This window comes from Anser cygnoides, chromosome 13 (genome assembly GCF_040182565.1).
Source record: "Anser cygnoides isolate HZ-2024a breed goose chromosome 13, Taihu_goose_T2T_genome, whole genome shotgun sequence".
NCBI lineage: Eukaryota > Metazoa > Chordata > Aves > Anseriformes > Anatidae > Anser > Anser cygnoides.
In genome coordinates, this window is record NC_089885.1 from 14,580,721 (window position 1) to 14,604,203 (window position 23,483).

Below are 23,483 nucleotides of genomic sequence, written 5' to 3' on the forward strand. Positions count from 1 at the left end.
ACCGTCGCTTAGCCCTACCTTGTCTGGGGCACGGAATCCTTTTCCCTCATAATCAGAGAGTCATAATCACACAACTCTGTGCCACCACCCAACCTGCCAATTTCCTCCCCTTCCGTCCTCGTCACTAAGAGGAAAGACAGCCTCTCCACAAAAGTTGTCTGTCCCTTCAGGCGTGGCAGTGATGATTCGTGCTGGTCCTTTGCGTGTTCCTGAGAGGATGCCCACACCTGCAGTTTTGCCGTGAGCCTGCTGTGATTTTGCTCGGTGCCCTGTTCCCCACAACCCTGTCTGCTGCCCCGTTTTGCCGTGGGGCTTTGTGTGCGGCTGCAGGGTGGATAGGGCAGATGGAGCAGCTGAGGAGAGGGGATCGGGGGCTTAAGGAAACCAGGGGAAATCAGCCAGGCTGGGCAGAGCTGAAGGGGCAGCTCAGAGTGCCGGAGCAGCTGGGGTGAGGTGGGATTAGCGGCTGGGAGAGCAGAAGCACAGAGTGGCCGGGGAGGGAGGATCAGATAGGAGAGATGAGAAACCCCGGTAGCCTGCGAGGGGCTCAGGTAGGAAGGGGTGGTTGATGGGGCAAGGCCAGCCAGGGCGAAAGGTCACAGGTTGGGGTTGTGCCACCCAGTATCACACTTTGCCCCCAGCACCACAGCAGCAGCTCCTTCCCCCCCAAAACCAAATGATGCGAAATGCAGCGCAGGCGATGACCCAGTGGTTTTTCCCAGGGATGCTGTCTGGATGAGGGGCTGCTTGCAGCCGGGAGGCACCGTGGCAATTACGCTGTATTTCAGCTGAGAGTTCCCAATAACTGCCAAAACCCCTGCTAAGAGCCTGACTTCATCCCTGCAGAGAGCTCCCTCCTGCCTGGCAGTGCCGCTCTCCGAGGGCTGCTTTTGGTGAAACCGAGTCTCAGCGTCCTGCTCCTGCTCCTGTCCTGGAGCACCAGCTCCAGACGAAGCCCCGCTCCCTGTGCTGGCAGCCGTCCTCCCCCCGGCTGGCACCCCGGGGGCACCCAGCCGTGCAGAGCAGCCCCTGGGGAGGGGGCTGGGGTGCAGGGGCTGCGGCTGTGTCTGGCGCAGGGGGCGGCCTCCGGGGAGGTGGGCTTGTGCCTCCGCTGCCGGCAGCCGTGTAGCACTTCGGAGGTTGGTGCTTCTCTGCCCGCTTTTCCCAAAGGAGAAACAGCAGTGGAGATGGACAGGAAAGCTTTCTAGAGAAGAGAGCACCGATCACTTCTCTGGCGTGTGCTGTCCTGACAGTAATTGCCTATTAATATTCCCTTTCTCATGCCTCTTCTCCTCCTTCCCTCAAGCGATGTGGCTTCATTTCCCGGCGCTGCTTGCTGTGGTGTCAATGCCTGAGCACGGTGTGCGGTGCTGGGTCACCTCCTAGAGTGGAAGGGGCACCGGGGCCACAGCCTGTGACCTTCCTGCAGCTGCTGGGCACCGCCGCCCGAGGGGGACCCGGGGTGGGGGGTCTCTCAGCAGTGCACCCAAACCTGCTGCCCCTTATTTAGGGCTTGGCTGCTGGTACCTTGATTAAAGGGATGGAGCTCTGCATGCCTGGTGCTCCCACCTTCGGAGGTGTCATCCTGGACCCTTGCCACTGCAATTAGCGGGGACAGTCTGTGCCAGGCTCCGGTGGGTATGGGGCAGGCTGGCTGGAGCAGGACCCCCTTATGTGTGGGCCGAAACTGTGTGCCACCAAAGCAGGGTTCCTAAACTGCAGCAGATCCTGCCCTGTGGAAGCTGCAGGAGCTTGGGATGTGCCCATAACATGGCTTAGACAGCCTAATGCAAAAAGGTAACAGCGGGGAAAGTGGAAACCTGTAAAATCTTTGAGCCATGTTATTTGCTAAGCTGATAAAAGGTAGAGCGCATAAATTCACGAAGAGGGGAAATCCCTGCAGTATTCACATGGGCTGCTCATGGTTTCATAGTTAAGTAAATATAGTTCAGAATAAGAACAGTTTAAAAGGAATTTGAGAACATAATGAAGCTCAGAGAATTAGCTGAAGAGCTTTCATTTGAGATTACAAAAACACAGTGTAATATAATGTTTAAATACCAATGGGCTTCAGCATTACATAAAATAACCAAACACAGATAAGACCACTCTTCTGTCCTGGCCTCAGCTGGTAATCTTATTACTGAATTAGTATAACCACGTACTTCGTGATCACTGTATTTTCCCTAACTTGACAGGCTAGTTGAAGGAATAACATGTCAGTACAGGAGCACGTGTTGATTTTGAAGCTTGCCATGCTACAAAGTGCTAAGCCTGATGACCCAGGCTATGCCATGCTGCAGGGTGATGGGACAGATGGGACAGGAGAGAGGCCTTGATGCTGGGGCAGCCGGGAAATACAGGGAAGGTGCTTCATGATGCTGGCGTCCACCTTCACGTAACACAGGGAAGACTTTGTGTTTCCTTGCTGTGGCATCCCCAGGTGATGGGGAGGTGTGTGCAGGAGGACCAAATGCTTCCCAGCCGCATCCATCCTCAGCGCTCTGAGGGTGGCAGAGTCCCAGCACAAGGGAACCAGGAGGAAGCAATGAGCAGTGAGCACCAAGAGGTTAAGGGAAATACATAATAAAGGAACAGCAGTAATAAAAATTAATGATGTGCTTTTGCAGTGGGATTTTTGCCCAAAGGGTCTCCACTTCTGTCTGGTTGTGGGTAGGGTCCATGCCTTGTGGTTAAACCAGGAGTAGCTGGGGTTACAGTTGGCAGAGGTGTCTAGCACCTTGGCACCTGCAGATGTGGTGTGATCACAATATTGGCATGGCTCCTCTCAGACCATTTTTCCTGAATGATGGCCAGTTTTTCAGTGCTTCAGCATCCTCCAGGTCTCCTACCAGTACACCCCGGTCTTTTGGCTTCTGGGAGGGGTGACAGCTGCAGGATAGTAGAGCCCATTGCCAGCGTGGAGCTCCTGGTCATGCACCCAGATTTGTTGCAGGTCTCATGGCAATATTGCAAAAAATGGCTTGGCCGAGGGAAAACAAATACCTTCACGCCCATGTTCATGGTTTGCTCAGCTTTGAATTACAGAAATATTTCTCCAAGTGTTCTGAATACTGGAAAAATGCTGCTCACCAAACCTAATACCTAAAAGGCCTCTTTTATGTGACTATTACTTTGGTGACCAAAGTGCCAGGGTTTTACAAGAGCTGCTTATCCTTTGATAAAACAAAATCAGTGAATTTATGCTGACAGCTTCAGATGCTGTGGAAACCTGAGCAACCTTTCACCAGCATATGTTGCTTGCTGGATCCTTCCTTAAGAACAAACCGCAGAAGTATCTTTAGTAATTTAATGAGCAATAAAGAGGACTATAAAAAAACAAGGATAATTAAATGCAATGATAGATTTTAGCACCCTAAATGGTTACCAGAAGTACTTAATCAAAACTAAGGTTTGTGCTAGGCAAAACGAATAGCTCTTTGTTGCCCCATAACAGAAAACATGTAAAAATAAAACTCAAAGAAAGATTTGGGATAGCGTTGGAATGACAGAATCATTACAAATCATCACAGCCTGCCTCCCGATGCCCCTCTGATGCTTGGGTAAAACAAATAAAGCAAAATTAAGGATCTGTTTTGTATATCACTTTGATCTTTGCTTCACCTTTTGAAAATATTTATGAAGGGTACTTTAATACAATTTGGCTTGTGATTTTTCTGTTTGGAAGAGGAACAAATGGATTGACAGAGTAAAAGGTTAGTCAGTGATGCGTTTTTTTTTTTTTTTTTTTTTTCCCCAGCTTGCTGTTCTGGGAGGTAACTCCTAGAGCACGAGCTGCTGGGTACCTAGGCAGAACGAAGGGCGGTGTGCGTGCATGTGTGCGTGCTGCAGGGATGGGGCATGCAGGGACTCCAGCCACGCTGCTGCGCTCGTTGTAACAGCGCAAACAGGAATCTAACGCAGGCACCAGCGTGGCCACAGATTCTTTCTTAACACAATAGCCTTTAGGAAAATCTGTGGATTAATTACATATTTTCATGCAATAACACGACGCTAATTGTTTACACTAAGCCATGTTTGCTTATGTAAATTACCTTAATTGGAAAATTCTTTAGTGTACAATTGTGATAGAGAATTAAAGAGATGAGGAAATATGGAGGATGTCAAGGCAATTCTTTGCAAATGATACTCTGATAAGATTCAGGGTGACCTAATCAGTTAACTCAGGCACTAATTAGTAATGTAGAAGATAGGGTAGGAAAGTGCTTGAAACAGCTGGGATGCTAACAGTTTAAGGGCCTGATCCTGCCTTCTTTCCATCCTGAGCCATCCCTCTGACCCAGGAGGGGAGAGGATGGCTGCAGAGGTTGTCCGACTACCAGCAGCTCACCTTGGCGGCAGCTGAGCAAGCTCAGCACTTTTGATGAAAAGTGTCTTGTTTGCAAAGAAATCCTTGCGCTGGGTGTGGGGTCATGGGCTGCGCGCTGCTGACCTGAGGACGTGCCTGCTGTTGGTTGCTGGCAGCTTCTGATGTGCGGTGAAAATCCATGATCTCAGAGAAGTCTTTGAGCAAATAACCAGGGCAGAGCTTAGGTACATAAATACCGAGTGTGAACAACCTCACCCATGGGTACCAACGCGCTCAGTGGTATGTTTTGTGTCAGGTGTGAATCGGGTGTTGTTCCTAGTTTGAATACTACCACTTTCTTTTCTTTGTGGTTTTAGTGAGGGGGAAAAAAAATCCACAACAAACAGCAACAAGAAAATCTGGTGCTAACTTCTACATATGTGACAGGTAAGGTCACCTTGCCCCATGGCTGGGGCTTTGTCCTCTTTGCTGTGCTGCGGAGTTGTCCTGGCTCTGCCCCTTGATGGTGCCGTGCAGCACAATCTCGCCTACGTGTGGAGGGTTCCCAAACCACGTCCCCTTCATTCTGATGGGGCAAGCTCCCTGGCGGCCGTACATCTCTTCGTCCTTCTGCAGCATGCACCATCCCAGCAGCTGCTTTCACCCAGCAGGGAGCAGCATCAGTGGGCTCGGAGAAGCGGGCAGTGCTGGGGCCTGGGGAAGGGCTCTCCTGCTGCAGTCCTGGCTGCGTGCACTGCCACTGAGGGTGCTGCGCGTTGCCGCACAGTGCGCGCATTATTGCCTACATAGGGTGTGTTCATCGCTGCTGATGCAGGTGCGTGCATTGCTGCTGGGGGTGCAGCACGGTGCCGGCGTGGACGTGCGCATGCAGAGCGTGCCGTGGGGACGCCTCGACCCACTCTGTTTGGGGCGCAGGGTGGAACCAATGCAGAGCACTTCAAAGCACTCCCCCGTGTCGCCTGGCTTGGAGCCGCGTCGCTTCAGCCTTTTTCAGCAGCGATTAGACACGTAGGTAGGTAGATGAGCGGAGATGCTGAGAGCACACGGGCCGTGCCCCCCTCACCCCCCGCCAGCCCCTTTGTGCTCACTGCCACAAACCCAACCAGGAGCAGCCCGGCCTTTTTGCCCGTATTATTCTCACCATCTCCCTGACAGGCGTAGTAATATACAGAGCTATCTCAAGCTGGGAATGTCTGAATGAGGAGAGATTAAATAATATTAATAAAAATAATAATAATAAAGAGCGAGATTTCAAGTGGCTCACCAGAGCTCAGCGCAACAAACTGCTTTGGCAGAAGGATGCCGGAATTTGGGGGGCAAAAATCACCCACAGCGAGAGGGGAGGCTGCCAGGAGTTGGCAATGTGGACAGCCGAGCTACGTTGCTGCATACGAGTTATCATCACTTCATACATGTTATCAGGGAGAGTGGAGAGTGTGTGTGACTCTCCTGCTGCATGCAGTGTGGTTTTCACTTTGATTCAGCAGCTCTTCTAATGGCAGGATAGTCATTGTTCTTAAGTCACTGAAGTATGGTTAAGTCTTTTTCAGCATTAAAAAAAACCAAAACAATAACCAAGCCATGTCTCAATAGTCTGCTGCAATGATATTTCAGCATATCACGTTCTGGGAAGAGTTGTCTTGGATCTCTGTCACAGACCAGAATCTAGCTCAATTTAAAAGGGAGGGAGAGGTGGTGTTGGTTGGGGGGTTGTTGCAGATTTCACTCTTTTTTTATTAGACTCATTTTCTTAACTCTAAATAATATAATTCACTTCATATTTCCTTAAGGGAACATACTCTTGATGCCATATAAAGATTGACAATCTGGAGTATTGTAAAGAAAATGTATCTGAAATGTTTGCTCAGCCAAGTGTCAGAGGCACTGGGCTGTCCAAAAGTGTTAATGCAAGCAGGCTGCAACTAAAGGAGCTTTTGCAGCTCAAACAGATGTATTATTTTTGAAGGGTGTTTCTCTGAGCATTAAGCCTTTCTCATGCTACATGCTGTTTGCCGTCTTTTGTCTTACAAACCTTTTTAAATTTATCCCAGGATGCTTCAAGTTGGTTTTTTTTTTTCTTTTTCTTTTTTTTTTTTCTCCTTTTTTTTTTCCTTTTGCCTTTTATTGTTGTTGCTGTCTCTCTTCTGTCTGAGCTCAGAAACACTAAACTAAGACGATGAAGGGCTGGGTGATAATTTCAAACTTCCTGCAGGATAGTTTCAGAAAAGATGATATAGAAAGAAGAAAAACAAAAGCACATGTTGCCAAATGTATGCATATTTTCCAGTCATTTTGTATTGTCGAAGTGGTTGCTCTGTGTGTATTTTCAAGACACAGAGGGAGTACACTAAATGAAATATTCAAACACTTTGGCAACTCCTGCACACTTTCTTTGTTATCATAAAACACTTGTTCTGAAACTGGGTATGACATTTATTAAAGAGTTGTGGGTTTACCATATCTCATAAACGATTTCCATGGTTACTGAGGTGGCGCGGCTGCAGAATCAAAGTACTTACTAAGATGTTAAAAAGTAGGTTTCTTTTAAATGAAAGCAGAGGTGTACTGGGCAACTTCTGTTCAAGTAATTCGTTTTAGGAAGCTCAAGACTTGACCTGGTGCTGATGCAAGTAGGCGCAGTGGCCCTGCAGCTGGGGGTCGCACCCGCTTACACCAGCAGGGAACTGGTCCCTGTCCCTCAAACTCCCTGTGCATTCACACCCCGGGTCTCAAGCCTCTGAGGATGTAGGTGTCAGTGCAAGCCCAGCTGGCCTGCTTGCAGATTTGAATGGCCACAAGTGCTCAGCAGAGCCACTGGAGCCAGCTGACAGTGCTGATTTTGTGGAGCTTTTGCTCCAGCCCCTAGACTGACGTGTCTATTCCTGTTTTGCACCTCACAAACCCCCAGTGCATTTTCTGCCTGCCATCCGCACTGACAGATGTTGTAAATGTACTCGCCAAGAGAAAGAAACCTGCTTTATGATGGTTATCCTTGAGAAGTGAGTTACAACAGCGCCAGTCTGGTGCTTGTTGGGGTTGCCATGAAGTTCTGGGCTCTGTTTAAGAATCTCAGCCTTTAGGGTCAAAAATGTGATTGGAAGGCTCAAAAAGCCAGAAACTTTTGAAAGTACTAAATGCATTCTTCAGAAAGAACTGTGTGATTTCTGAGCTTAACTTACGGTTCAGGAGTCCCATTGCCGAGATGTGAACCCCACCAGCATCCCTGCATCTGACACAGATGGGCAAAGACAGGGACTGCTTCCACGGGCTGCCCTATCGGAGTGACAATCTCAGCCTCGGATATGGCAGCTCATGTCTGAGAGGACCTGGAGGAGCTGACACGGAAAGACAGCATGCTCAGTGTCTGTTCTATAAATAGTGCTATTAAATCTGACTTTTAAAAGCACTGAAAAGTCCTGTGAGACAAGACACACAGCCAGGAAGCACTGAGGGTTGGGATGTAGCTACCTACCAAGGTGAAATGCTGAAGCATCTGTGACTCAGCTGCTCCAGGGCTACCATAAAACCCGGTGAAATTGCAAAACCCAGTCCCTTTTATGGGACGTCTGCTTTCCTGCTTCTGGGGGCAGTGGGACAGCGTGGGGGGGCTGGCATGTGGCTGCTCTGCATCTGGGCTGCATCTTCTGCACTTGTGCTCTGGCCTCCTAGATGTCGGTGTATCCGTGCTACTCAGCAACACCTTGGTTTAATATAGACGGAAACAGGTTTTCCATGCTTTACGTATAAAATGCTGTATCAAGAACATATTCGTGTTCTTGAGCCAAGACTGTTTGGGCAGAAAAATGCCAATGAAGTGTGACCGAATCCATGCGAAAATGAAGTGTTTGCTTGGAGGAATTAAAGCAAATTTAAAATATTCAAGTTCACTGATTAGAAACATTATTACATCTCTCCAGTGGTGAAATAGCAAGCTGCAATTTATGCTCCTTTCTTCACAGGCCCTGAGTTACCTCGAGGGGATTCAGAGGATGCATGGACTAGAAAGTAAACGGAGGGGGAACACAGGGAACTTCAGCTGCAATAAAAGTACCTCTGTAGGATCCGAGTGAGTTATTAGTTTAAATAAATATAAAAACTTCAGTAGCACATCGCATCTCATCTCAACCAGAGACAGCGCTGCCTGTTTAGATTTGGTGGGTGGCTTCTTTACAACCTGTTTTTCTCAGACATGTGTTGGGAATATTTGGAGCTGTAGGACCAATTCCTCTACTTCTTTTCTAGCAAAATGCCCCTGCATGGGGTGGAGAGAAAGACAGTAGAAACAGAGATAGCTTCTTTAAATGTCATGCCTTCCTCTTGCAATTGGAAAACTGGGATTTTTTCTAGCCCCCCTGGGAATGGTTGCTAGTAAACCACATTCTGAGGGTAAAAAATATTTACCTGGAGTTTTCCTTTCTCTCACCCTTCTGCGTAGCTTTCCCCAGTCTGGGGAGCCTACCCAGGCTTGGGTGTTTGTCTTCTCCGAGCAGAACCTGTGGGTGCTTGTTGGGGCTGCGCTGGGCCTGAGGATGATGGAGACAGGTGCTAAAGCAATCCTGTCCCCAACGGCTGAGCTTTGCAGGAGCGCTTGGGGACCCTAAGTCATGGTGAAACCTTGCTGTGGCTTCGTGTCGCTGGTGAGAGTGCTGGCTGGTGGCAGAGATGAAGCGGTTCCCCCCATGGCAAGGAGCGATGGGGCCAGGCTGCTCCCAGCCCTGCCCTGGTGGCTGTTTCTTGCTGGTAGGGCCTTGTAAAAAGAGGGGCAAAGCCATTGCTTTCCTTTCTGTTCCTGTGCCGCTTCCTGAGGCCCATTTCTCCAGCAAAGACCTCCTTTTCCCTGCTCTCTGGCAACTGCGTGGCTTTACAATGGCAAAAAAAAAAAAAAAAAAAAAAAAAAAAAAAAAAAAAAAAAACAGTCCCCAGATAACTATTTGGTGTAAGCATACCATGCGGCTTTAATGGAATTACCTCAGCCCTGCTAGTAAATAATTTATAGGAGGCAGTAAATAAAATATGTTTCTCTGTTCTTAAAAAACAAGAGTTGTCAGCCGGCAACTGCCTGCTGAGGGGGGCTTAACCCAGAGCCTGGCCTGCCTGGAGTGGGACCCGGTGGGGAAAACATCCAAGCCCCAAAAGCTGTTTTGGTTGGTTGGGTTTTTGTTGGTGGGTTGGGTTGGGTTGGTTGGTTTGGTTCGGATGTGGGTTTGGTGGGTGGGTGTTTTTTTTGGGTGGGGGTGGTTTTTTTTGGGGGGGGGTGGGATGGGGTAGGGGAGCCAGTAAAGCTGTGCTGCTGGGCCGGTGTCTGCGGGCTGTCCGCTAGCGAGCGTTCAGCGGGCTCTGCACATCTGTCTGTCTGTCCGTCCGTCCGTCCGGCGGCGCTTGCTGCCGGGGGCTCTCCGGGCCATTTCCGAGGTTGCCTCCCGGTAGCCTTGACCGTGAAACCCGAGTCCGAGGCGCTTGACCCGAATTTCCGAGGCACCCGCGGCAGCCCCGGAGCGTCACCGAGCCCCGATTGAAACCCGAGCCCTGTCACTAATGGCATTAAGAGGAGCCGGGGGGTGCGCCGTGCCTCCGCGGGCAGCGGCCCTCCGAGCGCCGCAGGGGATGCCCCGGGGTGCCGGGGGGGGGACCGGGACGGCTCCGGGGCCGCCCGCGCCTGGGGCCGGGCCGGGCCGGGCCGAGCCGTGGGGGCGTCCGGCTGCGCTGCCCGGTCCAGCCCGGCTCGGCTCGGCTCGGCCCGGCCCGGGGGGCCCGCAGCCGGTCCCCTGCTGGCGTGGGGGAGTTGGGGCTGGGGAGCCGGCAGCGGAGATTTACGATGCGGGAGGACAGAGCGTGAAAGCAGTATATCATCATCAGGTTGGGCTGAAAGAAAGAAAACATATCTCCAACAAAAAGCGGGGCTTCGCAATTCAGCTGCGTTGTTAGGACAACGCAAACTATCCTTGAAATGATTAGTTCCACTTCAAAGGCATTTACATTCAACAGGGGCAGACGCAGCCTCTTTTTATGTCGCCAGAGGAGGAGGAAAAAAAAAAAATAATAATAATAAAAAAAAAAAAAGGCGAGGAGGAGGTGGGGAGGTTTTGTGCTAAGGAGAGTCATATGTTTGCTTCTTCTATTTATTTTTCCTCATTCAGGGGACACTTGTGTAAAATAAACAGAGCACTCGCAGCCGCAGCGCTCCGGGACCGCTGGCCGGGGAGGTGGCGAGGGGCGGCCCTGGGGCTGTGCTCGGATCCCCCCCTCCTGACCCTTCCGAATGGGAAGCAAAAAGACAACAGTTAAAAAAAAAAAAAAAAAAGGAAAGAAAAAATCCCTGACCTCAAGAGCTGTCCTTCTTGGGACATCTGTTATTGACTTGAGGAAGTGTGACATACATTTAGTTAGATGACAAAGGCTCAGGGTATCCTGACACAGTTTGGGAAAGATTTGAAGACTGAGGTGACCCCACACCGCTCTGGAAGTGGATCCCGTGTGATGGCATGGGCTGGGAAGAAACTTTTGTATCTCAAATCATGCACCTAAACCGCTTTCCGGAGTCCTTTGCATGGGGAAAACTAACCAAGGTTGGTCTGTTCCAGGTTACCCTGAGCTGTACAGGACTGAACGTGAAGGAGGAAAAAGGTAATGGGATTAGCCCAGAAAGGTTTGCCGTACCCTTATCACTTTACCAAAGCCTAACTCATCTTGATCAATTCTTACATTGAAATGAACCCAGCCTTCTCCCCTGTTTCAAAGCGTGGCACTTATTTTAACTTCCAGATTCCTTAAAGCTAGTGTTCCCATCATTCACTGCTGGAAATTGAAAGGCAGGCATACAAAATTAAAATGCAAACAGTGAAGCCTATGTAGAGTTATCTGTGCTGAATGCAGGAATTCCACCTCGCTGGAAACGTGTTGCACCAGCGTGCGCGTGTGTGTATGGGAGCAGGGGCCTTTGCTCTCCCCCTCTGTTCCTATTGCCTGTTTTCTGCCTGATGGTTTGCAGCTCATCATTCAATTAGACCTCAAAATTCTGTAGAAGAAAATTGAAATTGTAAAGGATCCCGGGCAACAGTTTTCTAAAATATTTTGTCTGCCACAGCTCTCTCAACACATATGAACTGAATTACTCTCAATACTGGTGCTGATCAAAAATCATTCTTTCAAGTTGCTTTTGTGGGGAGGTTAACACTTTACACATTTGAAACCTAACAACTCTATCTGTTTTTTGTTGTTGTTGTTGTTTTGTTGTTGTTTTTTGTTTTGTTTTTTACATTTTTAAAGGTGCTGTGAACACTTTATTGCCTGCACCCACAAACTGTCTGCTTTATCCCTGTTTGAAAGCCAGAGATGGTGATGGCCCCCAGCTTTATGAAATAAATATCAGTGTGCAAGTTACCGTTTGGAAATGAAGCCCTTATTCCAGCTAAGCTGGAGCTGGAGTCAAGGTTTAACTGCTCAGTGATCCTTGTTTTATGTTACGAACGTGTATGTGATTCATCCCTGATCAAGCCAAGAAGTTTCCTTCTGTTTTGTTTTTTTTTAATTCCTTTTTTTTTTTCTCCTCTCTTTTTTTTTTTTTTTCATGGACCTTTTCCTCATCCGGAAAAGGACTGGATTTGTTGGCCTTCACTTTCCGTTACTTTCTGCTAGTTCTTGGTTGTCTCAAATATTTTGTTTGCTGTGGAGAGCTTTGGCCCAAGGAGGACCAGTCTGATGCTGGGTCTCATTTAGATGGTGCAGGCTGAGAATTTGTGTGCTGCAGCAACCAGCAAGTAGAGCTCAGAGAGGGACCTTGCTGTGAAATCAGCTCCGGCAGTACTGTTGGTAATTATAGGAAATGCAACCAAAAGGGAGAAAATAGCATGGGAAATAAAGCAGTGATTTTTTTTAATTTATTTTAGAGAGAGAAAGCCAAAGAGTGGGTAATCCAGAAGAAAAAAAAAAAAGTAAATAAAACTAGAAAAATCTCTGTAGGAAGAATAAAGTGTTGAAGATAGCCAGGAACTAGAGAGGCAGATGGGGCTGCGGGAGAAGCGGGCTGAGGGCACCAGGGCTAGGAGACAGAGCTTGGGAGAGCAGTGAGCTGGAGACACTTGATCCAGTTGTGTTATTTTTCATTCCTAGAGATAAAGAAATGTTTTCAGTCAGAAAAAATGCATTTTTATTGAATTCCCTGAAAGTTCATACTTAAAAAATCTGTTTTCCATTTCTGTCTTTTTTTTGTTTTATGAAACACTAGAAATACGAGAGCTTTTCAAATATCCTTGAGAACGCTGGGAGTTTCACAGTTGTTCTATCATTTACTCCATCATTTATAGGGGCGTTATTGAGAAGTTAAAGCCAATGTGTGTTTGAGCTCCACATCATCTTCTTTCTGGTGAGGCTGCGGTGGGCCATCTGGGGTCATTTGGCTGCATGAGGGAGGGGAGCATCTCCCGTGGCACTCCCTGGTCTGATGGGGTGCTTGTAAAAGGAGAAGCATGAAAGCGGAGAAGGATTTTGAAGCTTCTTTGGGGGGCTGGGAATCCATGCTGGTCCCTAAGCTGCTGTTAACTGGGACCAGTTCTCAGTTTCTCAGGTGGATGCTGGTGGCTGTGCCATGGTCCAAGGTGCGCTTGTGGGAATGGGGAGGATGTTTGTTGGTGAGAAATACAGCAAGTTTCACCAGGACCCTCTGCAAATCCACTGATTGCAGACACCCTAGCAATGGTGCAAAACTTGGGTCAGCAGGAAAATCCTATCTGGTCTGGGGACTTAAACCTGGCGCCCTGCACCCAGCACGGCAGGATTCTTGCCCAGAGCAGGCAGAGGGATCGTGGACAAGTGCAGCAGAGAGGGGCCATGGTGGAGGGGAGCGTCCAGGTGAGGCCCGCCCCTCCCCACGGGGTCTCTGCCCCCCTCGTTATCCCGTTGTCTTCCCCTTGCTCTGATTTTTGTGTGAGTGTGTGTCTCCCTCCCCTCCTCCTTGTCTGTGCGTCTCCTCTCCCATTCTGTCTCGCTCCACCCCTCCGTCTCTCTCCTCTGTCTGCCCCACACCCTTTTGTCCTGCTCGGCTGCTCGGCATCGCTTTTGTGTGCTAATAGCAGCCAACTGCGACGGGCTCAAAGGATCCCAACCGCTGCATCCCCCCCCCCAAGCTTTTAATTCAGCTGCTGAGGACCAGCGTGGCTTCTCTGTCCAGAGCCATGCGGCAGGGCTGGTGTGTGGTTCTGGGGTTCTCCATATGTCCCCTCTCGCTGGGCCAGCATCTTGGCCGTGACTGCCATGCCAGGAGGAGATGGTCCTAGTCGTCCATCCACCGTGCCCTCTGTTAGCTCAGGGAGCCCAAGGGGATGGGGGCAGTGAGGCAAAAAAAAGCTGCGGCGAGACCCTGCAGGCTGCTTCGGGCCACACTGGGGCTTTTTGGAGGTGCTGGCACCTGTTGGGAAGGGCGCAGGGGAAGGACTTGCACCTCCATGGGGATGTGGGTGTTCACCGCCCCTTCAGCCACTCAGCCTCCTCAGTCTGGGCAGGGCGGGCATCGTGGTGGGACGTGGCCAGGCCGCGTGGTGACAACTGCTCCGTGTTGGGCTTCCCACCAGGTGTAAGCGGTGGTGGCGGTCCCTGGGGGCAGGGGGGGGACTCAGCGAGCACAAAAGCAGCAGGTGGAGACATCACCCCCAGGAACAGTCGTCGTGTGTCTGCCCCGCGGCTCCGTCCCCATCTTTGACGTTTCTTATTTCGGATTACATTCATGTTAAACGTTCAGGGAAATAGTTTCCCGTGGGAGCCTCTCCTTGGAGTATATTGAATTTGCTGTTTCTTGTAGGACAGAACTGGTGGCCCAGTGCTCAGGGTGTGATGGGACAGGTGACGAGTGCTCCCTTCCTGCTGGCCATGAGCTGGTGGCTGTGCTCCAGCACGGCTCATCGAACGCTTTGGTCTTAAAAAAGGCACCAGGTGACAATATGTGCCGATGGCTCATTCCCACCCCATCCTTCGCTCGTCCCATCCCTGGTGCTGGTGCAGTGGAGGTGGCTTTGCCAAGGGCTCCTGCAAACTGCTGCTCCTGCAGGAAGCAGTCCCTGCCCCTCTCCCCGCGGTGACAGCACGCCACACGCTTTATTGCTCCTCTCCCTCATGGGAGGCCTCCAGTTGCTCTCGGGAGCTGCCACATTCAGCTGAGCACCCTCGGGGGCCCGCAGGATCGCCACGCGTGGGTGGTTTCACCCCTCAGTGAGCGGGCACAGGGAGTAGGGCTGCGGTTTGCGTGGCAGCGTTGTCTCGGCTGGGAAAAAGCGGCTGCAGTTTGGGGTCTCATTTGTTTTTCTAAAAGCCGTGCTCGCTGCCCCGGTTTTGTCCTAGGAGGCTCCAGGCTGCGTCCGTGTGTCTGTGCTGCATCCATGTGTCTGTACGGAGCCTCTGCCTCCGAGCCCAGGGAAAAACTCAATGCCATGTGAGGGTGCCACGTGTCAGCCAGGCCGCCCCAAGGCCTTCAGCGCTGCCTTGTGAGGTAGATGGCAAGGGGCGGCGTAGCCTGCCTCTGATAAGTGCAAGAGGGAAACCGGTAGCAGAAAATGCTAAGGAGGCTGAAAAAAAGCAGCCCGTTATCAGAATAATCCCTGTAAAAAAAATAAAGGTGCATCCATTCCGAAAGGAAAATCTGGAAATTTGAGTGGGATTTCTCTGTAGCCGCACAGTGCTCTGAGACTGCATAGGGTTGTTTGTGAGTGGTCCATGGCCTACAACTACAGCGAAGAATTAAACAGGGCAAGAATGTGAGTTCATTTTGCCTAATTGCTCATCCTTCTCAAGGTTTGTTTGAAATAGTTTTCCCTGACACTGTGTTTTCTTCCCTCTGAAGAGAACAACTCAAAAAAAAAAAAAAAGCAGAAATAGGATTAGTAAATGCTAACGAGGAGTTAAATGAAGTATTTAAATTGCATGCTCATGGGTCTCATTTGTACACCTGGAGTAAAAATAAAAGTAAATCCATATATGTATGCATACATACAGACACTGATCTATAGGCTGATAGAGAGCTTGTCCTTGTGAGTGAGTGCTTGCACATACAGGTATGTGGAGAGAAGGAAGACAGAAATCCACCTAGGCGCTGTTGTAGCTTTCTTTTGCAGACGGGTCAGTGATGCACACCACAGGTTCCTTTTTATGCAAAAAAAAAAAATAAAATAAGCCCCCTTAAAAAATACCATGAGCTGAAGGTGAGGCAGTGCAAATGCTACGAGCTCGAAGAGGTTTGCAGCCCCCCGAGGAGGAGCGGTGCGCGGGTCCCGCAGCACGCTGACCTTTTGTGTGAGCGGCTCACCCTGGCACCGCGTCAGCCTGCGTGACCTTCTGGAGCACGCGGGACTTGCCATGTCCTGGAGAGAAATCCAGTCCCCATATCAGGAGCGCTTGCTTTTCCAGAGATCACACCCCACCACCGCTGCCTGTTAAGAATGTAAAAGCCTGTTTTTATTAATCTAGTACAGCCTTCTCCGTATTAAAAAATAGTTGTGCCATTAATAATGAATTTGTCATGTTTCTATGTCAGCTCCAATTTGTGTTACGCCCCAGCTGGCAGGCTTTGTCAGTCGGCGTGGTGCGTGCTGGCAGAGCTCTGCCCTGGCACCTCGGCATCGGGACCCAGTGCTGTGCCCGCAGCTCCTTTGGACATGCAGGCACAGCCTGCCCGGGGCTCCGTCCGGGCAGCCTGCCAGGAAAGCACCCCCCTCCCTAATGCCATAGGTAACGGGAAGCCAGCTCAAGTAGCAAACATGATCTGAAAGGTATTTTCTGTTACTTGAAATGCTAAAAAGAATCAGGATGGAAAATACATGGATTTTTAAATGTGAAGACCTACTGAAGCTGGTTTTCAATCTGAATCGTTTACCTGGCAAAGAAGTTGAGCACGGGTGTCACTGGGTAATTGATAAGGCAGTTACTTAAGCATCCCTGAATAAATCTGCTTTTCCTCCACTGAGGTCAGATTTGAATTTGAAGTGATGGAGCGCAGGGAATTGCATCAAATGCCTGCTGTGGCCATCACCATCACCTGACAGCAGCAGTTCTGGCAGTGGGAATGGTGAGCTCCAGCCTCAAAATGAACCCACCCATCACTTGGTCCTTCCTAGAGCAGGTCTGATAGAGGTCTGCCAGCAGTGGCAAGCCTTGGGATTCACCAGGCTCCCCAGGTCTGCGTGTGTCCGGGGGCACTGCCCGCAATGCAGGCAGGCTCCAGGGAATCTCAGGGTTTGCTCTGAGAAACGGCACATGCTTCTGATGTTGCCACCTCCTCTGGTCATGGGGTATCTCTCACCACGGTATATTTCAGTCTGGTTTCTTGAGGAGATGAGGCTCTCACTTCTGTCTGTCCCTGTCCTACAGCTGATCCCAGGACTAATTGATATTACTCTTGAAACCACAAGTCAGGCCTTACAACATTGTGGGAATAGGTTTAAAAAATAAAAAAAAGACTTTTATATCTGTCAAAGGCAGGACCTTTAGACCACTTGTTTCCGAGCTTTCCTTCCCATGGCTATAGGAGTTGAAAACACACTTTTGCTTTCAAATGAATGCCGAGTTTCTCACATAGGAGAGGGATGCAGGGCAGGGAGCTTGGCCCCTTGAGTGCTGCCCTCTTTGGGGTGGTTCCCACACTTCCCTAGCCTGGACACAGACCCCCAGCATATGGGCTTTGATTTTCTCCAGTGCCTTCAAACCCCTGGGGTAGAAACATGAGAGAATAAAAGAAGGGTGATGGAAAAACGTGTTCCCAGGTAATTCCCACCCTACATGGAGGGAAGGTGCCTCTTAGTGTGGGAGTGGCAGCCGAGCTGTGTGCTCCTTGCTGGGTGCATCTGTTAGCGCGGGTGGGCGCTAGTCCCTGCGCACAGCGAGAGCACAGCAGCATACGAGGTGCCATTAACCAGACATTACAGACAGGCTCAGTACAAGATGGGGAAAACACTTGAAAGTGACAGTGTAAATATATACTGAGGGCGTTTATCAAGATGTAGCAGACAAGGGTTTTGAAGGGAACTTCTGTTATTGGGAGCGTTGGTGGAGTTTTTTTCTCATCTGTCATTGCTTGCTTTCTTTTCAAAGTTCCCAATCAAAACACCTGCTTATCCGGAGAAGAGCCTGATGAATGCAGCGCATCGTCAGGGGCGCATCAGTGGGCAATGCTGGCTGGGTGCTGTGCCTCTCGACTGCCCCTGTGCTGTGGTGGGGAGCCCTGCCGTGAATCGGAGCCTGATGGGTTACAGCCTCACCGGGCAGCTTCAGCCCTTGGCCACTGCTTTTTGCAGCAGAGGATTTGCTCTGCACAGAGCCAAGCAGGGGGACAATGCTAGTGATGTGTGGATGCTGCTCCCTGCCCTGGCAGGGTGGGGATGGGGGACAAACCCCCTGGGAAAGGCAGCGATGAAATCTTCAGAGCTGTCATTTCTGCATCTTTGAAAGCACTACCTCCCTTCTGTAATGCATCCACACAGGAGTTCGTTTTTTACAGTCTTACAATTAAGCTTTTTGAGATTTTCTGCTTTGCCTGTGCTATGTGCAATTACATTACCGCTCATGCCAGTGTTTATATCTTTTGCTCTCACACTACACCGTTGTACTATCTTTTTTCTTTTAAGATCCTGACGTCTACCTGACAGCAAGCACGGGGGCTGAGGCAACAGCTGCGCTGCTGAACACCCGCCCCACGAGGTCAGGCAGCAGCAAAACTTCCCCTGGCTTTTAAAGAAAAGGAAGAGGAGCTCAGTGAGATGTAATTGTTCTCAAGTGTTTTCTCGTGCATGTGTGCCCATGTGCTGAACCAGGGGTGCCAGCCAAGTCACTCTTGGGAAGTTCAACATAAGACAGGACAATTTAGAGTTACTTGAGACCAGCATCATCAAAGGGCTACAGGACTGGGTATGAGTACTAGGCAGGAAAATGTTATTCTGAACTGCTAACCTGGGCCTGAGATGGAAGTGTGGCTGAGGTGTCTCCGGGCTGCACCATGCACCCGCACTCACAACATGTTTGCTTTACCCTTGCTCGTTGTGCAGGAGTTATGGCCACACTGAGAAGATCCTGGCAGCGATGCCTGCTGCACCTCTGAGGTCAAAGGATATGAAAGGCAAAAGCTGGAGAATTTAGTTAGAGTTAGATCAACTGTTAAGTGACACCTGGGTGCTTTTTAGCAATCCGTGACAAAGAGATTTGCAAAGGTCAATAAGGTAACAAAAGATTTTTCTTGGATAATGATTTTAAAGTTATCTTTGCAGAAAAAAAAATGTATAAAATACGTGTATGTCTGCACGCGCATATGCATTCACCAAAAGCCCAAAGCCTCCTATAATTTTCTGGAGAAATATAAATGCAATGGTTGATCTTTCTTTTTAACTGAATTGAATATTAGCATTTCGGTCTGACTTTTCCATCTGTGTCCTGCAAACGATTAGACAGAAAACCTTCTCTGAATGTGAAGTGACCGAGTTTAATGAATATGTTGAGTCTAATAAATGAGTGACATTTTATTTTTAAAACATGTGTTTTTCAAGAGCTTACACCGAAACACTCAGAAATTCTTATTAACCTATCAGAGTTATCTTTCTAATGACTGTATGATTGCTATTTTATAGGAAATGCCAGTTGAATATTATGTTTCTTTTTTCACCAAATATGACTCCTAGGCACCCACGGAAGTTTAATGAGAATATAGAGAAGTAAATACAGGTAGGAATTGGCCCCCAAGCAGCAGTTTTCTGAAATAAAAGGTAAAGAAGGCTCTGAGAATCAGTGCAAGGTCCTGCTTTAAAATTCAGTCCTTGTCCTAGTGATTGACTGCACTAAATCTATCCTGCCAGTGACGGCTGGCTTTTAAAATATATATTTATGATTAGTTTAATTCATGGAGCCTTTTTCCTCTGAATTGATTTGATGAAATGAACTAGGCAAATAATAAATTTTTCACTGGAATGAATCTGCTTAATCAATTTAGACAATCAGTTTGTTCTTTGCTTAATAACATCTGCAAAAAGGAAACAAAGTCTTTCATTAACAAGGATGGCCAGACATTCATAATGAGAGGTGGCATCTAACATCAGGTAATGTCTTCCATAGGAAGATAAAACAGGATTAAACATCTGGTGCGAGTACCTGGCTCCAAAATGCCCCTCCTGCTACTCAGTGTGGGACTCAGCATTCATTTTTCCCCTGGCATGAGTCCCATTGACATCTGTGGACATTTTGCCGGGGCAGGAGTTCATGACAGGGACATCAGTCCGGATCCAAACCTGCCTAAAAACCATGGAGGTTTTCCATCTGCTGTCAGTGGGAACTCAGCAAATAACGCCGAGAACAAACGTGGCATTGAAACACTGCAGCAGATGCATTCAATAAACTTCTCTCACTTTCATTTGCTTTTCAGAGCAGGGTTTTAATATGGAGCATTATTAAATAACTGTGCCCTTACACCAGGCTGCGAAGTAGAAGCTTGTCTGAGAAGCCTGGGAGTTTGAGGTGTCTGTACAGAGAAAACAAACACTGCTAGCCAGAGAGTGATTATGCTTGTACTGCAGTGCAGAGCACTGCTTGGTCTAGTAATTGTAAAGACATTATTTCCTAATGTTTTATTTTCACTCTGTTCTAGATTTTATGTTGATTTTAATTATACCTCTTAGGAATAATATCTGGTAAACCAATTTTGGTGAATGGCAATGAAAAAGCATTATCCACTGATGGTAATTACACATATTTCTTAGTCCCCAGATAAAATAGTTTTACTTAAACCCCACTACAGAATTTATACACTCTTTTTTTATGGACTCTGCCAGTGGAGTTTCAGATAATAGAAATCTCAAACACTAATCTCCACATCCCAGATGGCCATCTCCAGGAGCAGCATAAACTGTTTCCCCCAACAAATTTCCTTTTGCAGCCTTGTCAGAAAAACACAGTGAGCCAAAGCAAAGACATTCAATGTTTTCCCTCATGGTTCCTATTAATTTAATAACTTAGGGGTTGATCCTTCTGCCTTTGAGATCGGAGGGAGTTTGTTTTGCCACTGAGTTTTCCCCCTCTGATCACTCTCCCAGGGTGCTGTCTAGGCATTTGGCAATGCTGCTCAATATACAGGAGAAGTTTATTCATCCCTTCTTACTTCCAGTGTGATACTCTACAGACACTTTGGCCTCTCTTTATTAAACTAAACGTCCTACTTAATAAACTGAATGCTCCAAAGCATTATTTCTAACATTTTGCTGTAAAATACTTTAACGCAGTAGCATCTTTTTCCCCCAAGTCATCATAGCATTTGGAAGCAGAAGCCCAGCCTGAGCAATTGTTTTCACCTGTGGGTGATGCCTAACAACTGATAACCTCCTCCTGGGATGGAGGAATATCCCTCCTGGGATGGAGAGCAGAATACAGCAAACCTACAGTATATACAAATCAGACTAGTTCAAAAGTGTAAGTCGAGAAATATTTTGTCCCAGTCTCTGGCAGAAATAAATAATGAATTTTAAGTGTTCTGTGCACTGAAGAGAGAGTATATGCTTTCATTTTAAAGGTAATCTATGCTGTTGGGAAGAATTACTGTTAGCTAATACACTGCTTCATTTTAACTTTAAAAATTAAGAGCTATTTACAATAATCCTTTTTTTTTTTTTTGTATAGAGTATTGAAATATTATTTAAACTTAAAGCTGAATACAGAGCAGGATTGTATGTGAGCAGAAATTAATTTCATCTTGTTGCTGGTCCCTCATTAAGCATGGTGGTCGTGGGTCTGTCCTGGTCCTGTTGCGGTGCTCAGGCTCTGTTGTAAGGTAAACTCACTGTGCGTGTGCACGTGTGTGTTTTGAGGCATGCTGTGCTCCCCAGAAAGCAGCTCTGATCTCCCACTGACACCAGCGGGCAGGAGAAACGTGCAAATCCAAGAAAAATGCAAACTCTTGTGTCTGATCTGCCCATAGGTAAGTGCCCTCCCTGGAAGCCCTGTGCTTGCCTGGCTTCTTGCCATCCTCCAGCAGTGTGCACTGACATGTCCACGTGTTCCAGCAGAAAATTGGTGCGATGTGGGATGGGGGGGCTGGGAAGCCTGGTTAGGAGCAATTAAACAAACACTCTTGACTTTTCCAGTTTCTTATGAGAAATGCTCTGGTGGCTGACAAAAGGGACTAAACCCTTTGCATGTCAAATGTGGGTGCAGTTGGTTGGTGGTGGTGCCTTTCAGTGAGCCAGTTGCCTCTTCTGTTAAGCACCAGAGCTGGGGCGTTCCCGTTTTGTGGGGTAAACGTTAAGTACTAACATGGGTAGTTTGTATCTTGGTAGATCGTGCCTGCAACATTAATGATCTGTTACTGTATTTCTTTCTTCTTCTTGTCCTTATGTTTTTCCTTTTGTGTGCCTGTGTGTGTTTTGTTTTGTTTAAGCACCCAGAAATCAAATATTAACCTGATTATGAATTCAGTGTTACATGTAAGGCGGGGAAGAGCTGCAGGTGGTGACTGACAACTGGCTCGTGTTTGATCTGGCAGTTTTCATCTATGCCACCATTTTATTCCTGCTGTGGGACTGCAGCAAAATGGTGGCTCACTTGTTTTGAGCCTCGGTGATGAATCGGGTGTGTAAAATCCCAGCTCCTGTGTGCCAGGGACTGCGCTTGCTCTGCAGAAGAGCAGGCTGAAAGATGTACCCTTGCTAATATGTGATATACAATAGGATCTCCTACTGGGGAGCTCCCCGTATTGGAGCGGGGAAGGAGCTACATAAATCCTCATCCCACGAGAAGAATTAAGGAATTTCATTGTCCAGTGAGTCGTCCCCCTCCTCCCCCTCCCCGTGTGTTCTTTGGGTAGGGGGGGGAGATAATCTCTTCGGAGCATATGTACAGGAATGCCTTGCTGTGATGTATCTAAGGCAGCTAAGTGCCAGGATGGCTGCGTGGCTTTGAGCAGTTCCAGTGTTTCCTCCTGTAGGCTCCAGGGTGAGCTTTACTTGAGGATTTTGCCTGGAAGAGCCTGGATGTGGAGGGAGCCTAGCACTCCTGGGGGTACCACTGAGCTGGCTGGCCCTGGTCCTGGTGGCCTTGAGAGCAGGAACCCCTTGGAGCTGATCAGGACCCCACTTTGGGAGACCCTTTCCTAGCAGAGACTGCTGCAGCTCCTCTGCTGACCCAGAAGTGTGTCAGCCCTTCACTGGCCATTCCTGAAGTTCCCAGAGAAGGTTACGGCAAGGCTTTGTGCTACCCAGCATGGAAGAGCTTTGGTCAGTGCTGGTTTCCTTGGCTGACCACAGTGAGTTCCGTCTGCCAGGCATCTCCCAGGGCTATCTCGATCATCTACCTGGGCCCTCCAGATAGATGGCCTCCAGGATGGATGTGGGGTGTTCGTTTCCCCATCAGTGTCCTGCCACCTGAGGACATGATGTTTGACCAATGCCTGAACCAGCAGTTGGCCTCTGGCAACCATGGAAAACATCTGCGTTACTTCTGAGAGAAACTACATTTGACTTGGTTTCACCACCCTCTTGAGCAGGTTAGGTCTAAAGGAGTTAATCTCTGCCCTGGGGTGGGACAAGAGGTGCTGTACTGGGCCCTGCTTTAGCCAGCCTCCAACATGGAGCATGTCTGGGTCCACTCATTAATTTACTGAGAATGGGCAGCACCTGAATAGGGTTGCCTTGGGGAGATGCTGGAAACCAACAGCTGATACTAACTTTGAGCTACTGGGAACCAAAAAAGGCGGATCATAAGAAAGTGGCGTCAGTGGTGGCCAAAACGGGGACTAGCTGTGTTGGTGGATTCCTGTTAGACTGTCTCTGTGTTGTGCCACGGCCATCACTGGCCAAAAAAACCTTTCTGAATCAACTGAAGTGTCTCTCAAGGAACGCCTGATCCTTGTTGTGACCTGAGACAAGTAAAACTGTATGAGTCAGTAATGCCTGGAACCCACTGCATCCTGCCCAAGTACTTCTGTAGGAGTAGTTGCTCTGGATGTGTTGTATGTGTTCACTTATACAGCAAATTGGGTGGATTGTGGCATGGATTTGTCAGGCTTAGAAATCGCTTTCCACAACTCTGGACTGACTGATATATTAGTAATCCATTGGGATTTCTTGTTCACTGGTAATTTAAAAATTTTTTCTTTTGTGTGTGTGCTGGAATGAGCTTCAGAACAAAACCTACTTCAACAAGG

General features: G+C 48.5%; 2 long non-coding RNA genes across 4 annotated transcripts; both read left to right on the plus strand.

The window, feature by feature from the left end:
* The first annotated feature begins 11 nt into the window (after positions 1–11).
* On the plus strand, positions 12–17,999 carry LOC106037476 (uncharacterized). Of its 3 annotated transcripts, none has more exons than XR_010834826.1 (5): positions 12–240; positions 4,687–4,756; positions 8,290–8,396; positions 10,912–10,954; positions 17,935–17,999. It is a non-coding gene; the product is annotated as an uncharacterized lncRNA (long non-coding RNA). The 3 variants fall into 3 exon arrangements; XR_001208061.3 differs by lacking the exon at positions 17,935–17,999 and adding an exon at positions 11,597–11,720; XR_001208060.3 differs by lacking the exons at positions 4,687–4,756; positions 17,935–17,999 and adding an exon at positions 11,597–11,717 and having other exon boundaries at positions 43–240.
* Positions 18,000–20,608: 2,609 nt separating this feature from the next.
* On the plus strand, positions 20,609–23,348 carry LOC106037484 (uncharacterized). The gene is made up of 3 exons (XR_010834825.1): positions 20,609–20,855; positions 20,963–21,260; positions 21,720–23,348. It is a non-coding gene; the product is annotated as an uncharacterized lncRNA (long non-coding RNA).
* Positions 23,349–23,483: the final 135 nt, after the last annotated feature.